The sequence below is a fragment of the Heterocephalus glaber genome, unplaced genomic scaffold, assembly GCF_053883595.1.
Source record: "Heterocephalus glaber isolate CG9 unplaced genomic scaffold, H.glaber_assembly_v1.0 deba00001428, whole genome shotgun sequence".
Taxonomy (NCBI): Eukaryota; Metazoa; Chordata; class Mammalia; order Rodentia; family Bathyergidae; genus Heterocephalus; species Heterocephalus glaber.
In genome coordinates this window covers 17,200,879-17,219,346 of record NW_028258293.1, presented here as the reverse complement: position 1 = coordinate 17,219,346, position 18,468 = coordinate 17,200,879, and the positions used below count along the sequence as shown (strand labels likewise).

Genomic DNA, 18,468 nt, shown 5'->3' with positions numbered 1-18,468 from the left:
ATTCCTTCCAGCTGATACAAATTAGGTCTGATACTGGGCTTTGTCTCAACTCCATGAAATTGCAAAATACATTATTGACTGGTCATGGTTTTCTCAGCATTAATTCTGATCAAGGCATGCATTTTACAGCAAAAGAAGTGAGGCAGTGGGCCTCAAACACACCCAGGGTTTCTACTTTTTGGGGGGGGGGCTTATAAAATCTACCATTTTGATTTTATAAGAAGCAGTAGATGAGACAGAGGGTAGAGTGAAACAACTTTTGGAGACCTGTTCATGGCACCAATTGGGAGACAGCACAGTGAAAATTTAGGATTCTGTAGTATTCAGTGTACACTTTGAAACAGTAACCAAACATGTTGCTATTTTATCCATTGGCAAAATGCACAGGTCCATGTATGGAGGGGAGAAAGCAGGAGTGGCTCCTCTCAGTCACTTAGTAACTTACTCCCAGGACTCTGTTCTGAGGTTTTAGAGGTCTCAGTACCCAAAGGACCAGTGCTTCCACTGAGGACACCACAGGTTCCATGAAGTTGAACCAATATGGACTCCTCGGGCCACTAAACCGGAAGGCCAAGAAGGAAGTGGATCTGCCAGCAAGGGTGGCTAACTGGATAATTGTCACACAGTGAGGATATGGAGCCTCCACTGGGAACCCAGGGGATTTGCGCGCCATCTCTTAGAACTCTCACGTCTGACAGTAAGACTCAATGAAAAAAAAAGGCAGCACTGATGAAGAAATGAAAGCTGAGGTCATGCTACCAGGTAAAGAACCTACTCCAGCGATGTCCTGTCCTGGATGAGCACAAATGAAGGAAACGGGATGAATAGCAGAGGGAGTTGCAAATACTAACCCTGCCTGGCAACCAGTGACAGAAACAAGGACACGTGGTTTCTTCTGTACATGTTACATACACATATATAATTCCACAATACTCATTTCTTCTCTCTACTTCTTCCTTCCCTTCTAATTTACAACTTACATATGGTGGTGGTCAACTTTGAAATTTAGTCTTTAGTACAGTGAGACCTCAAATGCCAAAGGAAGAAAGTTTTTAGGAAGATGGCAATGGTTACCTGTGTTAAAAGTCCTTTCCTCATTCCTATACCTGTATCCTTCTGTACCTGCATTAAGTCTCAAGAATCCTTTTATCTTGAAAGCCCCTTTAACATCCTTTGACCAGCAGTGTCACTTGCCAACCAAAGCTACGTTAGCTGGGAAATTTTTAAGAACTTAACAGACATTCTGTTATTTGGCAGAACCCTCTTAATTTCTTGTGAATAGGGATTGTAATTTCAATTTGCACATTAGAGAACTGTGGTTTAGAATATTGAAGTCAAATTCAAATTCATTCTCTAAGGTCCTGTGTTGTTTAAAACAGGTCTGTTTGGGACCAGGGATTTAGCTCAGTGGTTCCAGCGCCGGCCTTGCAAGTGCAAGGTCCCAAGTTTGATCCCCGGTACCAAAAAAAAACCAGGTCTGTCTGAGCTGATGGACTTTCATTATCCTTAGATTTAATTTGTTTCTTATTTTCACTAAGGTAAATACTGTTGATATAAACATTTTATAAGAGAAATAAAAATTTAGCCTATAGGTTACAGAACATTCAGATGGGACTGATAATCACATTACCCTGTCATCCGGAAATGGATACCATTTCTTTTGGGAATTTGTGTTCCTTCTCTGGGAGAAGGAAAGTACCTTCATTTATATAAAAGCTTTGTATAAAAATCTTCAATTATATGAATCATTTTGTTAGAAGCATAAAACTATATTGTGTGGACATTCAAGCGTATGTAGCCAGAGAATCAAGCAGTCTAGAGACCTCGGATTGGCAGGGGTTTTGGGAATGAAGATAGATTCAGAGAGTCATAAAAGTGGAAGAAAACTTTAAGACGGAAGTGGATGTGGGCTGTGCTCAGACCAGAGAGGTGGAGTGACTTGCCCGGGATTGTAGTGTCTTAGTTATTTCCCTAGATGCTGGGACAAAATACCGAACACCCACAACTTAAGGAGGGAGAGGTTTATTTTGGCTCACATTTCAGTCCACTGTCTGCTGGCTCCAAGGTAGGACGGCACGGTGGAAGAGAGCTGCTCATGGCATGGCAGGCAGGAAGCAGAAGCAAAGGGAGGAGCTGGGAGAGAAACCCTTCCGGGTCACACCCCCAGTGACTCAACTCTTCTGATAGCACTCACAATCCAATCGCCTTATTTAGGAGCACCTGAAGCTCTGGGGACATTTTAGATCTAAGCCATAACACAGACTGTGGTCATGAGTGAGAGGCCGGAGTCCCGACTCCTGGCCTAGTGCCCTGTCCACTTTGCTGTCCCCTCAGTGTGATGTCTTCCTCCTTCTGCCATCGGGCCACCCAGATTCTGAGATTTCATTCTTTGATTTAGTTTAGCCTGTTCGGTGCCATGCACGTATTTGCTCTCATGGACAATCTGTCAGAGGCTGAGCATTGGGTGGTGAGAAATCAAGGATGCGCATGGTGCGGATCGATCATCTCTAAAGGCCTCTTTTGAGTCCCTTCAAGTCTTCATAGTCCAGCCATGGAATCCTGCAGATTTACCTGCTTTGTGTTATGGCTGGGGAGAAGAAGAGTCTCAAACTTAGTGGCACGTTAGAGCCTCCAGGAGGTCTTTTTAAAAATATTGATTGCCAGGCCAGGGATTTAGCTCAGTGGTTCTGCTGGCTGCCTTGAAAGCGCAAGGTCCTAAGTTCGATCCCCAGTACCAATATATATATATATATATATGATTCCTAAGCCCTATTTCAGATCAACCAAATCCAAATTCTGAGGGAAAGATCCAGGCATTGGTAAGTTTGAAAATTTTCCTGGTGATTCTTTTGTGAAGTCAGGGCTGGGAATCAGTGCTCCATAATTTAGAGATGGTACTTAACTGCCCGCAGGGATCTGGTGTCTTTAGTTTGTCTATTTCAAAGTCTGACTTTAAATCCACTTTTGTTCATTCTTGGGGCTGTGCCTCTTTCTAATGCTCAGTGCCCCCGTGGAAGTGTTCCATCTGCTTGGCCTCGAAGTTCAGCCTCAGCATCTCTCTCCTAGCCAGAGGCGCTTTGTCTCCTGGTGAAGCTCATCATTTTCACTCTGGCTTCTGCCAGCCCCAGATGCCGCCAACTCCAGCTACACTCTGACTTTGACTCCCTGCCTTCTACAAAGATTCCTCCCCAGGTAACACTGTGGTAGATATTCATCAGATGAGGAAAGAGGGCTCTGACCTTCTGAATCCATAACTTGCCCTAATTTGTACTATATTGCTTATTCACGCATTCATTAAATATTTATGGAAGGCCATTTGCCTGATTCAGCTTCTTCCCCTCTGAATACCTTGAACAACCCCACTCTAGGACCACTGTTTTTGCAGTCACCAGACATGTTGCCATGCAACTTCCAGCTTCATGTCACCTACAGTTGAGGTTATGCCTGATAAACACATATGCAAAGCAGCACTTCCCATACCTGCTCCCTCGGTCCCTCCTTGCTGACCTGACATCTCTGTCCCTTCAGTGAGAGAAAGCTGAGAGCAACCCTCTCACCCTTTGTGTCTCTGCCACACTATGCTTTGAGGCAGCCTAGGCAGTGGCACCTGAGCTGGCTCCTCCTGAGTAAGTCACTCCAGAGAGCAATATGCATGGATGAAAGTGTGTCATCATTGGTCTAGAAAGGGACACAGGGATGCTGCCCCAGTGCAGTCCATGCAAAAGTACACCGATCATGGAATTAATGTGAGAAAATGAAAAAATGGAAACAAAGTCTTTGTAAATAGGGAGGGATGGAGGGGTTGAAGGGAGGGCAGGGGAAGGGGGAAAAAATAAGAATCAAGAGAGATTATGTAAAGGTGCAAATTTCCAATGATAAATGTCATTATATTGTATACCTAAAATGTACCAATAAAATTAATTTTTTAAAAAAGTACACTGATCAGTTCAGAACCCGGGCTTCTCACCTGCTCTGGCTCATGATTTGCCTCCCAGTACACAATGATTACCTGACTTCTAGTTTTCTCACATATAAAATAGAAATGAAAACTCAAAGCAAAGCTATTTATCCAACAGATTATAGTTTAAACATTTCATAGCTGGATTTTCTGGTGTACCTTTCCGCCCTCAGAGACTTCTAGAATTGGCTATACCATAGGCAAGCAGAGATGTGAGTATGTGGCATGTGGACTACCACTTTGCCTTCCAGCGACCTTGGCAGAAATCTGTATTCTCTCTCCCTCTCAGCCTAGATGAGACTCCATTCTTCTTAACACTGACTCTAGTGGTCATCATTTGGAGCTGGTACAAAAGGGGCAAAACCGATTGCCAAACCCAGGCAGTGGAAGGAAGTGTCTTTGGAACTTCACACACTGAGGCACGGAAATGCATCATACATCTCTCCTATCTGCAGCTTCTGTGTGTGTAGGCTGGGATACTACTACCTACTTCCTGAGCTGTAGTTGTCAGAATTCATTGAAATAATATCTGTAAATATCTAGCACCTCTCCTAGCACAATAAGCATGGGTCCTTCTCTCTTTTCTTCCCATTTATGGGGCATTTCCTTTAAGATTTGATGAACATTTTATTAAAAATTTAAGTCAGAAATAGGTAAGATCAATGTTTGGGTGAGGAAAGAGTATGCACAGATAAAAATGGAAGACTTTTCAGAGTAAGAGCCCATAGAGTCTGGAAATTCTAGCCGTAAGGCCCCAAAGGTAAGAAGACAGGGCAGTGAGGCTGAACTCTGGAAAGATAAGAAATGGCACTGAGGGATGATTACCAAGAAAGGAAAGTTTATGACAAGTTTAGAAGAAAATAGAAAACTGCATGCAGAGTTGAGCCGAAGTTGCCGGGAAACTAGCTATAAATTAAATAAAATTCATAAATGTGGTCCCTATACCTTCTCCAAATATTTGATCCTCTCTTCTTTCTAACAAATCACAACAGCCCATAACACAGAAAGTGGGTATAAAGCAATGAGCTTGGTTGCCAGAAGTCAAACACAAGGGAAATTACTTTCAGTATTTCAGAGCGCAACTGATTAGTGGTTAGTAATAAGGAGAATTAACATTGTGTTCACTGTTGCTGAACCCTTCACAAACATGCTCAAATGGCTGGGCTAAAAGGGAAGAGGGCCGGGGCCTGGGAAGGTGAACCCTCTCAGTTAACCCTGTGGCACCCATGAAACTTAGTCTCCTCAACTGTAAATTGACAGGCACACTTGACGTGGACCCATGGCGTATCAGAATGCTTTTGGTTCTTAGTAACAGGGATCTGGCTCCTAGTGGCCGGAATAATAAAGAGAAATTACTGGCGCATGTAATTGAAAAGCCCATGAAGCTTTGAAGAGCTTCAGGACCAGCTCAAATAATTTACTAGGAACCAAGGTCTCCTGCATCATTTCTTGGCTCTGCATCCTTGTGTGGCCTCTTAGGCAGGCTTGAAGATATCTTTTTTGGTTGAGAATGACTACCAGCTGCTCCCTGGACTCACCTATGTATAGCAGGAAAAGAAAATCCTGGTGCCAATGTTATCAGCCGGAGTCCTGCCTTTTTCTCTAGTCACACCTTCTTAGGTCATGTGCTCATCCCGGAACCAATCACCGGGCCCGGGACAAACGCAATGATTGGTCAGGCTTATGCCATGTGGTCTGCGATCTATTTCCATTTTTGAAGGAAGATTGGGCCTCCCCCTAATCACCTGCGTTTCCACATGGAATCAGGACAGTAGAGAAGCAGGAAACTGCAGTCACTCAGCACATCTTCATGATTGGTGGATTTTAACCTTTTAGGGGTGAGTAGAACCCCAATTCAGTCATACTGTGTGCCACATAATGGTGGCTTAGTGACAGCTACCTATACAGTAGTGACCTCATAAGATTTTAAGGGACCTGAAAAATTCCTGTCGCCTAGTAACGTCTTGGCAAAACGCATTGCTCAGGTGTTTGTGGTGAGGCTGGTGTAAACAAACCTATTGTGCAGCCAGTCATATAGAAGTATATCACACACACTACTCTATGGTGCGTATACTTGCCCATGATAAATGACTAGGTTACTGGTTTCTGTATTTAGTATACCACATTTTTCATCACTATTTTAGAGTGTTTTCCTTCTGTTTATAAAAAGAGTTGACTGTAAAACAGTATGCTACATTGAGAAATCTCATACATCTCACATTTACCTGTTCTCTCAGTTGTATTAAGAGGCCCCATGGAGTGACTGGCTTCTGCCATTAGTGTAAGTACACTCTGCAGCATGTGTGAAATGATGAAATCGCCTAAGGAGGCTTCTCACACACATCCTGATTGTTAAACAATGCAAAACTACATATAAAATATATGGAAAAGCGGCTTCAATAGCTGACTTAGAATTGGGAGGCTAGTGTTGTCTGCCCTTTGTCACTCTTGAGAGAACCGTTTAGAAACCTAGTGCTCCAGGGGACAGAAATGGATGAAGAGAATCTTTCTGGGCTCACCTTTGGCTGTGTTATTATTTCCTATTGTTTAGTGAGCTTATATCTCCTAGGACCATATGTGTCCCTGTCTCCTATCTCCAGACAATTCAGCTGGCCTGTGCTACTTTTGTGAAAGAGGTATAACGTTAGTCTTATTAAGAATAAAAATATTATGTGAATGTAAAATATGCTATGTCTCTACAGGGTCCTCAGCATAAAGGCTTTTCAGTGCCCAGCTATCGTTTTTCAAACTTACAGTTTGCAACTAGTTACCTAAGTTTCTGATAAAGATCAGAGTAATAAAGCCATGGGTAACTAACAAAGCTGACCCATACACAGCCGGGCAGGAATGATGTGGAAAGAGAAGGAGGTGAAGGCTTTCTTCAGATGAACAGTGATCAGACATTTGGTTTTTTGAAAGGCCCAGGGGATCAATGAAATATTGTGTTTACTTTGAAAGCCATTTGGAAAGCATTTTATACTTTCTTGAAAAAGCTGAAGTTTATTTCAATAAGAAAGTTGACATAAAATCTGAAATATTTTCAAGAAATCATTATTTTAAAGAGTGGTAAAATATACATAACATAAAACTTAACATCTTCACCATTTTGAAACACAGAGTTCAGTGGCACTGACTATGCTCACGTGTTGTGCAATCATTACCACTGTCCAACTCCAGAATTCTTTTCATTTTGCAAAAGTGAAGCTCTACACTTGTTAAACAGTAACTTCCTGCTCCCTCCTCCCTCTGGCCCTGGTAACCACCATTCTATTTTCTCTCTTTGAGTGTGATCACCCTAGGTACCTTACATAAGTAGAGTTGTAGGGTATTTGTCTTTTTGGTAACTGCCTTATTTTACTTAGCATAATGTTCTCAAGGTTCATCCGTGTTATAGTAATGTGTCAGAATTTCCTCCCTTTAAAAGCTGAATAAGTATTCATTGAATGAATATACCGTATGTAATTTTCATCATCAGTGGTCATCTTGGTTGCCTTCCCTTTTGGTACTGTGGACAATGCCATTATGAAAACAACTCTCTCTCTCTCTCTCTCTCTCTCTCTCTCTCTCTCTGGTATTGGGGATCAAACTCTGGTCCATGCGCTTTCGAGGCAGACAGTGGAACCACTGAGCTAAATCTCTGGCCCTACAACTGTCTCTTAGAGACACTGTTTTCAATTTTTTTGGGTATATGGGTACTCACAAGAGGAATTTGCTGGATCATAGGGATGAAGAACTTTTTAGGGCATGGTTTTGTTTCGTAAAATTCTTAAATGTATATTCTAAAGACGTAAATAGCCACAGATTGATAATTCCTTGATTTCCTCTTATAACTTAACAATAAGTATAGAAGAGAAAGTTGCCACCAGGCAGGACTTTTGTAAGATCAAGTGGCTTCTTTCTTTTTCATGGAGATTTAAGCTAATAAGGGTTCAATTGTGTTCTAGGGTTGCATTTGTGTAGGTCTCACAATCACAAAATCAAGTGTAAGGGATCCATAGTGTAACCCAGGTTTAACTCAGAGCAGGAGTCCAAGAAAACAATGCTGGGCTTCAGGGATGAAACAAAGAGGAGCTTCTTCAGCAAGTAGGGAGACTGCTGGGCTGCCCAGATGTAACCTATTTTTCTTATCTACCCCACAGCCTTCCTTTTCTATCAGGATGGACATAATGACAATCGAAAAATGTCTCTGTTCCTTCCTCAGTGGGGAAATTCAGAACATCTCCTTGGGAATATGGTTTCATTGTTTGAAAGCTATTTGCATCAAAGGTTGCATGTAGGCAAATTTAATTTCTTCTAAACAATATTTCTTAAATGGAGTCGTTGAGTTCTTGCTGTTTACAACAGCTATGGAACAACCACACTTTTCAAACCAATACATGTGATATTAAAACATCTCTTAACTCAATTAATTTATTGAAAAGAGAAAGCTAGCATTCTGCACGTGTAAAATAACAGTAACTCAAGCACAGGGCTTATATTGTATTCTGGGGGGCGAGCTGCTGACACACAATAATTTGGTGCTGGGAAATTTGGAAAGAGTAGTATTTCTTCACAATGAAGAAAGGCCACTCTTTGGCTCAGGGCTATTTTACTCTGAAAAGGCTGGGAGTGTTTTAGATGTGGCAACCAAGACACTGTCTCGTTCACACACTCATTAATAGTATCATGTTTCATTAATTGGGTAGCAACATATAATGAAAATTAATCAAACAAAACCCCTTTGACATAGTCTTCGATGGTGAAGTCATAGACACTGAATAGGCTTTTTGCTTTTTGCTCCAGAGGCTTCTCTCTGCCTGTAAGTGCTCTACATTCTCAGGATGATTTGTGAACCAGACGTTAGGCTAATTTTGCTGGAACAAAGGCTAAGAATGCTAACGATCCTGCCCAATGTCTTTCAGATGACTGAAGTCACTGCTACTTTAGAATCTCTTACCTAAACATTTCTGTTATCGCCTTATAGCCCAGGCTTCCACCAAAGATACAAGATTCCAAAGAGGATAATGAATGAGCAGCCCCTCCCTTTCTCTGCCTTGGCTTTTCTGTTCTCTTTCTTCCCTAGAGCCTCTCATTCTTTCTTGCATGTTACCACCATGCTCTTGTGATGTATGTGTGCCATTGCCATCTAGGGGCCAAGATGGCTAAAGAGCTCTCTTGCTAAGAGCATTCTTGTCTCTAATTCTTTCTTCCTTACATGGTTAGGGTCTACCTTTGATGTGCATAAGAGTCACCAGGAGAGGCTGTTTTCTCACAACCAGGGATTCTGATTTACTAGGTCCAAGGAAGGCCTAGGAATCTGCATTTTAATAAACTCCAGAGGCAAACTGACCAGATAGTTTTAAGAGACCATGTCCTTTGGATGACAGCCCAGCATCCTTGCCCCAGCGCAGTGCTTAATCTAGTCAGGGTGGGTTCCTTTGGACAAGAGAAGCAGTTCCCAGATTTCCATAATGCATTTGAGAGTATGCACAAGTTTCTGTAAACAATTTGCCAGATTCTTTTCTGGAGTTAATCATTACAAAGAACTGATTCAGGCAATAAAATTCAGTCACACTTTTGCATGGCTCAACATAATTAAGGGCGGAAGTTCCTGTTTTGGGTATTCCGGCTGCTGTGAACCGTGAACCATGACTGACAGATTGGACAGGTAGGTTCCAGATGAAATGCCAGCTTCCACAGAGCTCTGGGAGCTGGGACACTGGCCAATTTCTGCCCAGTAGCCTCAGTTTTCTCATGGGGAAGGGAGCTGCGGCTTACCTCTCACAGGTGTTAGGAAGATAAATGACTACAAAAACCACAAGGTGGAATGACAGCCACGTCTAAAATGTAACATGGGGATTTAGCAAAGGGCTCAGCCAACCCTGTGGGAACTGCACTGTTTTCCAAACAGCTCCCTGGAGGAGGAGCTGATGTTGTGTAAAGTACACACATGGGCCAGGTGCTCTCCCGGACTCCTCCTAAGAAGAGTATCTTCATCTTGCCACCGTGGGATGAATTGTAGGCTGTGGAAGGCCCTTTGGGGCTCAGGGAATGGAGAGTCACAGAAGTTGTCTTGGCAGTTGGATCCACAGAAAGGAGTCATAGGCAGTAAAGGAAAGATCTAAAGAAGAACCGGGATTGAGTGATCCCCATCCAGCCCTTTCACTTTTAAAAGTTATGCCTTGTAGTTGCATAATTAGCAATACGTGACTGAATTCTTCTTGTAAAATCAGTACAATATGAAGCTAAATTCCCCTTGCCACTCCCTTTGCAAATGTCTGCATTCTTCTAGGAGGGATTTACTGTGTAGAGTATCTGTCAAGATTTCTCAATGCATGCACATACAGATATCTATACCCTGGGAAACATACAGAATTATTATATTATTTGCATATGTGTTTTAAAAAGATAAGTGGGACCGCATTACATATATCATTATGAAATTTGCCTTTTGCATTAAGCAATATGTCTTGGAAATGTGTTATTGCCTAGTGATATAAATCTACTTTACTAGATTTAATCCCTGCTGTACCTTCCATGCTGGGTGGTATGGTTAAGAATGAGAATGTCCCCTCAAAATCTCATGCACTCAGAGGCTGGGCTTTTGGAAAGTGATTGGATCATGGGGTGCTGTACTCCTGAGTGGATTCATCTGCCCCTGAGTTCAGTGACTGATTGTGTTGGAGGTAAGGAATGGTCAGAAGCATCAGGTTATGGGGGCTGTGACCCGGAAGGGTTTCTCTCCCACCCTGTCTCCTCCCTTCCCTCTCTGCTTCCTGGCCACCATAACCTGAGTAGCTTTGCTCTGTGCCAAGTCCTTCTACCATGCCAACTTCTGAAACTTCTGAAACTTCGAGCCAAAATAAATGTCTCCTCCTCTAAGTTGTAGATGTCAGGTATTGTGTCTTGGCAATGAGAAAAGTGACTTAAGACACCAGAGGTATCCATTTAGTCATCCTCTTATTGGTAGGTAATTTGATTTTTTCCACTGTTTTACTAAAACAAAAATAGGAACACTCACATACCTGCCTTTCATCATAGGGTATGCACAATTTTATTTATTTATTTGTTTATTGGTACCGGGGATCGAACTTGGGACCTTGTGCTTTCCAGGCAGGTGGTAGAACCACTGAGCTAAATCCATGGCCAGCGTAATTTTATTTTTAATAGCTATTACCCAATTGTCTCCAAAATAGATACATTTATTTGTATCAGTAATGTTTGTTTTTTTTTGTTTTTCTTTTTGGTACTGGGGATCGAACTCGGGTCCTTGTGCTTGTGCAGCAGGCGGTGAAACCACTGAGCTAAATCCCCGGCCCTGTAATGTTTTTTTGAAAGAGGGTATTTTCTCTCATCTAGGCTAGCTCTGATACATATTAACAATTTAAAAATTTGTCAATCTATTGTTTAATTTAAATTTGCATTGTCTTGATTGCAGGCATTGTTTCATATAGCACTTGTTAGCCATTTATGTCTCTTTTGTAAAATCTTATAATCAATTGTTTATTTTCCATAGCACTGCATGATTTTTTAAACTAAAATTTGGGAGTGCTTTATTTTATTGTATTGTATTTTATTTACTACTAGAGACTGAACCAAAGGCTTCACATATGCTAGGCAAGTGTTCTACCACTGAGCTGCATCCTCAGCCTTATTTATTTTTTATTTTGAAACAAGGTCTTGCTAGGTCTTTGAGGCCAAATTGGCGTCAAACTTGTGATCTTCCTGCCTTAACCTATGAGGTAGCTGGGATTACAGGTGAGCACTGCCATTCTTAGTATAAAACTTGTGACTTCTTTTTTTTTTTGGTACCAGGGATCAAACTCAGGACCTTGCACTTTCGAGGCAGGCAGCAGCATAACTGAGCTAAAACCCCGGCCCATGACTTCTTTAAACATCCTAAATCATAATCTTTTAGTATCTACTTGCTTTTCCTGGGCTGTTACATTATCTATAGAGTCCTTGTGTAAATATATATGTATGTTTTTAAACAGAAGTGTCAATTTTTTTTTGTTTTTTATACCACTTTATTTCAACTTGAGCACCTCAATATAAAACTGAACACTGGTGAACTGTTTTCCTTGCTAATTCTGAATTACTGTAAAATGTACAAGAGGTCTGCTAGGAGTTCCACACTTAAATAGAGTAAATCATCTGACACATGGTAGATTTCATATAATGAGAAAACAATCCAAAAATTCATTTGGAACAAGAAGAGACCCAGAATAGCAAAAGCAATTCCAGGTAACAGAGACATGGCAGGGGGTATCACAGTCCCCAACCTGCAACTATATTACAAAGCTACTGTGATAAAAACAGCATGGTACTGGCAAAGAACACAGACATGAGGACCAGTGGGACAGATTAGAAGATGCAGAAACAACTCCAGACACACTCAGCCACCTCATCTTCAACAAAGGAGCCAAATATCCTCACTGGAGGAAAGATAGCCTCTTTCATAAATGGTGCTGGAGAAATTGGGTTTCAACTTGCCAAAGATTAAAACCAGACCTATATCTCTCACCATGCACTAAACTAAAATCAAAATGGATTAAAGATCTAAATATTAAAATAGAAACTCTGAACCAGTTGGAACAGAGGTTAGGTAGAACCCTTGAAGACATCGGTGTAGGAAAAGATTTTATGAACAAAACCTCAGTTGCCTGTGAACTAGCACAAACAATCAACAAGTGGGATCTCTTCTTATTAAAAGGCTTCTGCACAGCCAGAGAAACCACCAGCAGTGTGAAGAGACAACCCGCAATGTGGGAAAAAATCTTCACCTGCTCTTCCTCAGACAAAGGTCTACTATCTCTAATCTATAAAGAACTTAAAAAGATCAGACCTCCCACATTTAAAGACCCAATCTGAAAATGGGCATCTGAAATCAACAGACATTTCTCAGACAAAGAACTAGAAATAGCAAATAAATACATGAAAAAATGTTCAACATCACTGGTCATTTGAGAGCTGCAAATGAAAACAACATTGAGATTCCACCTCACTCCAGAAATAATGGCTGCTATCATGAAATCAACCAATAACAAATGCTGGCGGGGCTGTGGGGAAAGAGGAACCCTGCTCCACTGCTGGTGGGAGTGTAGACTGGTGCAACCATTGTGGAAATCAGTATGGAGATAGCTCAAAGAATCAGGACTGGAAGTCCCATTTGACCCCACTATTCCCCTGCTGGGGATCTTCCCCAAAGAATTAAAAGAATCATACCACACTGATATATGTGTGTCCATGTTCATAGCAGCACAGTTTGTAATAGCTAAAACTTGGAAACAGCCCAAATGCCCATCAACTGGAGACTGGATAAAGAAAATGTGGTTTTTTAAAAAAATGGACTACTACTCAGCCATAAAAAATGAGAAATTAGAGACATTCATAGCTAAATGGATGCCCATTAAGGTGATACGCTTAAGTGAAATAAATGGAACACACATGTATAAATACCAAATAGTTTCTCTGGTGTGAGAAACTGAAAGTGTAAATAAGGACTAAATGTATAATAGGTAATGTGAAATAGGAAGAAAAGGGGCAAAGAGGAAGGAAGTGGGAGGGCTAGGGGAAAGGAAAGAAGGGAATGGAATAAATATGAGAAAATGGAAAAATAGAAACAAAATCTTTATAAATAGGGAGGAATGGAGGGGTTGAAGGGAGGGCTGGGCAAGGGTGAAAAATAAGAACCAAGAGAGACTATGTAAAGGTACCAATTTCCAATGATGAATGTCATTATATTGTATACCTAAAATGTACCAATGATTAGAATGAATAATCGATAACGTAAAATAGGAAGAAAAGGTCCAAAGGGGTAGGGGTAGTGGGAGGGGCAGGGGAAAGGAAAGAAGGGAAAGGAAAAATGCTGAGAAATGGAAAAAATGGAAATAAAGTCTTTGTAAATAGGGAAGGGTGGAGGGGGTGCAGGGAGGGCTAGGAATGGGGAAAAAATAAGAACCAAGATGCATCATGTAAAGGTACAAGTTCCCAATGAGAAATGTAAATGTGTTGTATACCTAAAATGTACCAATAAAAGTTTTTAAGAAAAAAAAAGAAAATCCCTGAAAATTAGTGCAATGTATGGAACTTATCAAAATAAAAATAAAGTGGACTTTGAAAAACAAGGCTGCGGCCAGGGATTTAGCTCAGTGGTTCTGCTGCCTGCCCTGCAAGTGCAAGGACCCGAGTTCGATCCCTGGTACAAAAAACAACAACAACAACAACAACAAAAAAACCTAAACAAAAAAAACAAGGCTGCAAGATCTTTACTAACATTGCAATATCTATGTTACAAATTACAGATACATTGCTTATTATGGTTCTAGCCATGTAAGAACTGAAGCCTTTTTTTTCAAAGGGTAAGAAAAAGAATTGGCTGTTTTAGTAACTGTACATTTTGTATACTTTTAAGCAACTCAAATATTACAGAAAAATAATAAACATACATGGAGTTTACAATGCAGTACCCTATTTACAGTACAGCTGAAGATAAAATTTAAAACAATCAAGTTTGAATGTACATAATTGTTAGTACACTGACTGTATTACCTCCAAAGGGAACGAAAGACTCTTCCCTGCCAGCAAACAAGATCTATGAATGGCCAGCAGTGATTAAAAAAAAAAAAAATCAGATACCTGGTTTGCTGCATTTCTGTTGAAGAGCTCACATGAAGGGAACACTATTCATTAAAATGCATTTATTAGTTTTCATATTCCTATGCAAGGTGGAGTTAACATTTGACTTCATCCCATTTAGAAAAATAAAAGGATCTGGCGCCTGCCTCGAAAGCCCAAGGTCCAGAGTTTGATCCCCGTACCAAAAAAAAAAGAAAAAGAAAAAGAAAAAGAAAAGGACTGGCTATAACTTAGATACTACTAATACTCCTTTTCTTCCTGGAGATGTGGGACTGTTTTCTTGTGGCTAAATTACTAAAATGTGCAATATACACCTTAGATAACAGAAGAGAGTTTACCTGAATACTGTAGCTAAGCATAAATATCTTTATAATTTATTTCTGAAAATGTTTTTCAGAAAGCTCAAATTAGTAATTTCTAATTTTTTTCACAGATGATTACTGTCCCAGTTTGAAGACACTGGATGGTTAACTGTGGGTCCAGATAGTCATTTGTCTTTATCCTTAATGATGAGAAATGATTCCCTCCAACTTTCCAGTGAAACAAGTACACACAGACCTCATTTTCCCTTTCTATTGCTGAAACATTAGTCAGAGGGACACAGGCATGTTATTAAAAATTAAGTTCAAAACACTTAAAATAATTCTGTATTAGAAACTTGACTCTATCATAAGTCTCTTGTTTTGGGGAGTCATACTGGGCTGGTTAAATGCTCCATTCCACTGTTATTTAACATTTAGAAAGCAGAATATTCCAGCTAGTTCAAACTGGAGGTTTAGTTACTACAACACTGACTTCTGATTGGTTGTGTAGGTTCAGTGAGGTCTATTCCTCTTCCTCTAGCAGAAGGATTCTGTGGTTCATTCTTTGGCAATTTTTTTAGCTATTGCCACGAATATTTCCTTTACATTCAGTGATGTTTTAGCTGATGTTTCCATGAATAATAAACTGTTGTCATCTGCATAGGACTGTGCTTCCTGGAAATCTACAGCTCTTTTATTTGCTAGATCAGCCTTGTTTCCCGATAAAGCTATTACATTGTTAGTGACATAGGGGGAAGAGATGTAACTCCCAAACCTACTAGATATTCAAAACGCGAGTTTGTGTTCTCTAAAATCCAAGAATGAATTCTAGGAACAATGGAGGTTAAGAGGAGGAAAGATTTATTGGGAGAAAGAAAGCTTCTGCCTAAGAGAGACAGAAGGGGGACCGGAAAGTGGGTTGCCCGCCCACCCCACTTTTCAAAGATGTTTTATACAGCAAAGCCATGTGGTGAGACGGGTACAAAGTGGGACAAAACTATAAGACCCAGTGGAAATTTACAAGGTGGGCATGAGGTGAGACAAAACCATGAGCAGCCAATAAGATTACAAGTACAGTCACCTAGGTAATATTAATTAAATGGGGATCAAATGGGAAGACAAGTCACATACAAGGAATTTTCCACTTAGAATATCAATCACTGCCATCTATCTCTAGGGGAAGTAGTACTTCTTTTCCTTTTTATAATGTTAACCAACGAATGTGCCTCAATTGTTCTCCATGCTGGTTCCTTCCTTGCTGTGTTGGCTCCTGGAGGGCTGGCGCCTTAAGGGAGGCCCTGTCTACCTGCCAATAAGATATCTCATTAACTAACCTATCTATAATATTAGGACTTGCTTGCCTCTGAAGTTCTTTAACCCAGTTTTTGCTCTTGCAAAAGATTCCTCATCTGTGATGTCGCATACAACTATGGCTGCTTGTGCTCCTCTGTAGTTCACTGGTGCTTGGCCATGGTATTGTTCTTGACCAGCTGTATCCCATATTTCACACTTTACTATTGCATCATCAAGACACACAGTCTAGGTTAGAAAAGCAGGCCCCATGGTTCTCTCTTGAAATTCATGAAACTGGCCTTTCACGAAACGAAGCACTAGGCTCGATTTGCCAACAGCAGACTCTCCCAGAAGTACTAGTTTGAACTGGCATATTTTATTTCCAGTATGTGCCCCATTAGGTCTTGTTGCTCCTCCATTAGCCATGCCCAAATTTGAAAGTAGTTCCTAATTTCAGGCTCCTAAATGAACTTCCAGGATGCAAGGTGTCAATTTTTTTTTCTTTCTGGAAGTATAGAAATCTGAGCCCACACAACGCGGAGTCTCTGGCCACAGCTTCCCAGCAGCAAGGCCCAGCAGCGTGGTTAGAAGAAGGAAGAGCCTGAAGCTGCAGCGGGTTCTCCTCCTCGCGCTGCAGCCCTCACCCTGAGAAGTGTCAGATTTTGATGTGGTCATTTTCTTGAGCTCTGTTCTATGAATTTGATTTTTTCATGTTCTGTCTATGAATGTCTCCCAATCCTCAGGTCATATGCTTAGTTTTCTGTAATTTCTTTTAATGTGAAGTTCATGAATTTTTCTGGCTCTGAGTGTAGTTCAAATCCACGTGGTCTCCAGGGCTGCCCTTGGCAAGGATGCTGAGGGTCTGTCTGCAAAGCAACCATTTGTACTCACTCCTTCCCTTGGTTCCAACTGCAGGGCGGCCCCCAGAACTATGCTTCTTAGGCTGTCTAAGGGGAATGGCTTTTGTTGTAGCAAGATTTTCTGAGGGAAAAAAGAAAAGTAACATTTTCCTGTATTATTTTCCAGTATCAGTAATTGAACTCAGGATCTTGCGCTTGCCAGGCAGGCTCGGCCACTGAGCTAAATCCCCAGCCCCAAGAAAAGAAACATTTTTAAAGAAGAAATCCTTAAACTGTAAATCTAGAAAAAGTGTGGAATGGCTCTCTGTGGAGATGGCCAAAATGTAGACAGACAGGCATTATTTTAAGATAGTTCAAATCATCTGCTCCAAGTGTCTGTGCCTTCAGATAGGCAGGACTGGCTAAAAAAATGTAACATAAACTGTATAGGTGTTTTTGTATGATAGCCACACTTCTTTTTTTGGTAGCGGGGATCAAACTCGGGACCTTGTGCTTGCGAAGCAGGGGCGGAACCACTGAGCTAAATCCCCAGCCCTGTATGATAGTCACACTTTAAAAGTAAGTAAAAAGAAACTGGAAGGACTTGGGGATATAGTTCAGTGAAAAATCATGTGCTTATCATGTGTGAAGCCTGAGGTTTTATCTCCATCACCACAAAACAAAAACGAAAGAAATAAACAGGTAAAATACTTCTAGTGATTTAACCCACTATGTCCAAAATAGCATCACTTCAACATGTAAGCAATACGATACATGTGCATGTTTTACACTGAGTCTTGGACATCTAGTGTGCATTTTATCCTCATAGCTTATCTCAATCTGGACAACCACAGTTGAGGAGGTGAACAGCCACACAAGTTTAGTGGCTCTGTATCAGGAAGCCTTGGGGATGGAGACCGAACAGTCTGCGATGTGTGGGACACATCATCTCAGATTATATTAGCGTCTACGTGACGGCGGGGGGACTTTTAACCCCGTCATTTAGCCTGCCAGCCCCACTCTTTTTCCTAACCCAAGTGTATCCCACCTTCCGTTGATCCACCCACTGATGTGGATCGATATTCCCAAAGCACAGTTTTGTTTGGTGTATTTCCTGGAAAAGACATTGCTGCCAGAGGAGACTGTTAGGAGGGGGTTAGGAGGCAGGGAAGCTGAATCTTGAAAAGGGGTTACAAGCGGCCAGGTGACCCAAGGGAACCTGTGAGCGAGGGGGGAGCTGGAGAGGACAGGCTGAGCGTAACTCCAACATCAGATTCTGAGGGGTCTCTTAGGCCCTGCTCAGGACATGGACTCCACCCTGAAGATACAAGGGGGTCACCAAGCTTTTGCCAGGAGAAAGTGTGGGAGAGAGGCAGGATTGAGGCAGGGGAGTGAGTCTGGAGAACAGTGCAGGGTCCAGGTAAGAAGTGCTAAGAGCCTGAGCCAAGGCAATTCATTC

At 41.3% G+C, this 18,468-nt stretch overlaps 1 pseudogene; it reads right to left on the bottom strand.

The window, feature by feature from the left end:
- Nucleotides 1-15,300: 15,300 nt before the first annotated feature.
- On the bottom strand, nucleotides 15,301-16,596 carry LOC106009933 (ras-related protein Rab-5A-like; annotated as a pseudogene).
- Between the last annotated feature and the right edge of the window lie 1,872 nt (nucleotides 16,597-18,468).